Raw genomic sequence first — 2,777 nt, forward strand, 5'->3', positions numbered from 1 at the left:
GCTAGGCTATTTATAATACTTATTATATAGTTAAATATTTATTTCTATATATTTACCTCTAGAGAAAACTTTCTTATACTATTTTATACTACTTTAATATAATACTAAAAAGTAGTATTTTAAGCTATTTTTATTTTCCAAAGACTTTAAAGCTACTTATCTTAAAATATATTATACTAATTAAGTTCTAGCTTAAAGTTAGTATAAAAAGCTACTTTTATAGTATTTACTAAGTATAATAATATACTTACTGCTTTTAATAGTTATATAATATACTTAAAATATAAAGGTAGTAAATTTTTATTTTAGTTTTATTATAATAAAGCATTAAGCTCTACTACTTATAGACTTAAGTAGTATTATAAAAAGAAGTTAAATAATAATAGTATTTCTACTTATTAAGCTTACTATTTTAATATCTTCTTTAGTACTATAAAATACTTTAAGTTTTTATAATTTATAAGTATTATAAATAGCCTAGCTATACTTTAAAGCTCTACTAACTATATCTTTAAATAAGTAACTATAGCTAGTAATTTCTTATTATAAATTATATAGTTATATTTTACTACTTAAAGTTATATATTTTACTGCTTAAAGTTATATAAAGTAGTAAGCTACTAAGTAGAAAATACTATAAGTATACTAAGATAAGTAGCTACTAATAATATTTTCTAAGTAGTTTATTTCTACTACTATATTTTTATTAAAATTCTACTAGTAAAGTACGAAGTATATTATGAAGATAGTTTTTAGCTTTTAAAAAGCTTTATTCTTTTAGAAAGTTTAATAAAAAAGAACTCTCTTTTTTATTAATTTTAGTAGTAGTTTAACTAGCTAGGAAAACTTTAAAATAAACTTATAATAAAAGTTTATAAAGCCTATAAATTTATAAATACTTTAAACTTATATTAAAAGCTTTTAGTTATAAATTATAGCTACTTTCTTTAAGTTAAGTTATACTTCTTTCTCTATATATACTATAAACTTAAGGTACTTTACTTTAATTACTATAAATATATATTTCTTTATATTAAGATTTAACTTTATTATTTTAAGCTATATTAAAATTTTATAGACTTTTTGCTAATAATTCTTCTAGTACTTACTTATATTTATTCTCTATCTATAAAGTTTATAATTTACTTATAAATTTTTAGTAAGTACTTATAAAGTATATTATATAAAGAGGCTTAAGAGAGCTTTAAAAGTATACTATCTACTTTTTTTTTAACTAAATATAATAATTAGAGAAGCCTCTATAAAAGAGTAGTATAATAGCTGCTTTTTTATTAAAAAAGTTCTTAAAATTCTAGACTTTATTTAGTAGTAGTAGTAGCTTAGCTTTTATTTTAGTATTAAATATAGCTTAAACTTATAGTATTAATATTAACTTATATAAGCTTATTACTATAAACTAGTAGTTTTATATTATTTTATAGACTTATTAAATAAAACTTTAGTATATTAATTTTAGTATAGCAACTAATAAAGAAGTAAGTTAATATTAGTTTATTTCTTTTACTACTAGTTCTTCTACTATATTAATTACTAGCTTCTATATAGCTATATATATATCTACTTTATAGTACTTTATTTATAAAAGCCTTAGTATTATATCTTTAGTAAGCTTTAGTATTATATAGGCAGCAACTAGAAATTTCTAGCTATTTATATTTACTTAGAATTTTACTAAATAAAATATAAATAAGTATAACTTCTACTATTAATAACTACTTTACTTAGTTTTAACTATAGTATAAATTTAGTATACTTTCTCTAGTAGTATTTACTATAGTTTATACTACTATGTATACTTTTTGCTTATAACTATATAATAATTATAGTTTATATCTACTTAAGTATTAATAAACTTAAGTTTATTAATTAAAATAAAGATAAAAAAAAGCATTATATTTATTTCTAAATTAGTTTTATTTAACCTTTATATTTAGTTTATTTATATAGTAAGTATATTAGTTATTATACAGTATTATACTCTTAATAAAAGTTTTATTATAAAAGCTTATTATTTTCTAACTTAGCTTTAGTAGTACTATTTTTTAATAAGTTTTTTATTATTATAACTTATTTTATAGCAGCTAGTTAGAGCTATTTTAGTATATAAAAAGTATACTTTTAGATATAATATTTACTTAAGCTATAATATAAATATTATTCTACTTTTTATCTTTTAGCTAAAATAGCCTTTATTACTTATTAAGCTCTTTGCCTTTAGCTTTTTATAAAATTCTAAAGTATACTTTATTAAGTATAAACTTCTTTACTTTTTTACTCTTAGTTTATATTAACTTTATTAATACTTATTATTAGTATATTTTTATTTTAAAGCTAAGTACTTACTAAGAAGATTTAGTTTCTACTATATTAATTATAAAGTTTCTTCTCTAAGTAGTATAACTTAAAGTTTATAGTAAAGTATTATAGCTTCTTAATTACTAGTTAGTATATAGTATAAAAAATATTTTAGCTAAGAATTACTTTATATATCTCTTTACTTAAGGCTTAATAGAGCTTTACTAACTTAATTATATTAATTTAGTTTATACTTTCTACTAGTACTATTTTATTCTTAAACTAAATAAAAAAGTCTATAAATATTTTATTTAAGTATTACTATATTTAGTTTAATTTAGTAAGAGCTATTTCTTATTAGTAAAGATTAAAGTATATAGTAGCTAAGTAGTTAAGAAATATAGTTAAATTATAGTTTATAAATACTTTAACTTTATAGTAAAAAGTAACTTATTTCTAGA

This window comes from Metarhizium album, assembly GCF_000804445.1.
Source record: "Metarhizium album ARSEF 1941 chromosome Unknown scaffold_14, whole genome shotgun sequence".
Classification (NCBI taxonomy): Eukaryota; Fungi; Ascomycota; class Sordariomycetes; order Hypocreales; family Clavicipitaceae; genus Metarhizium; species Metarhizium album.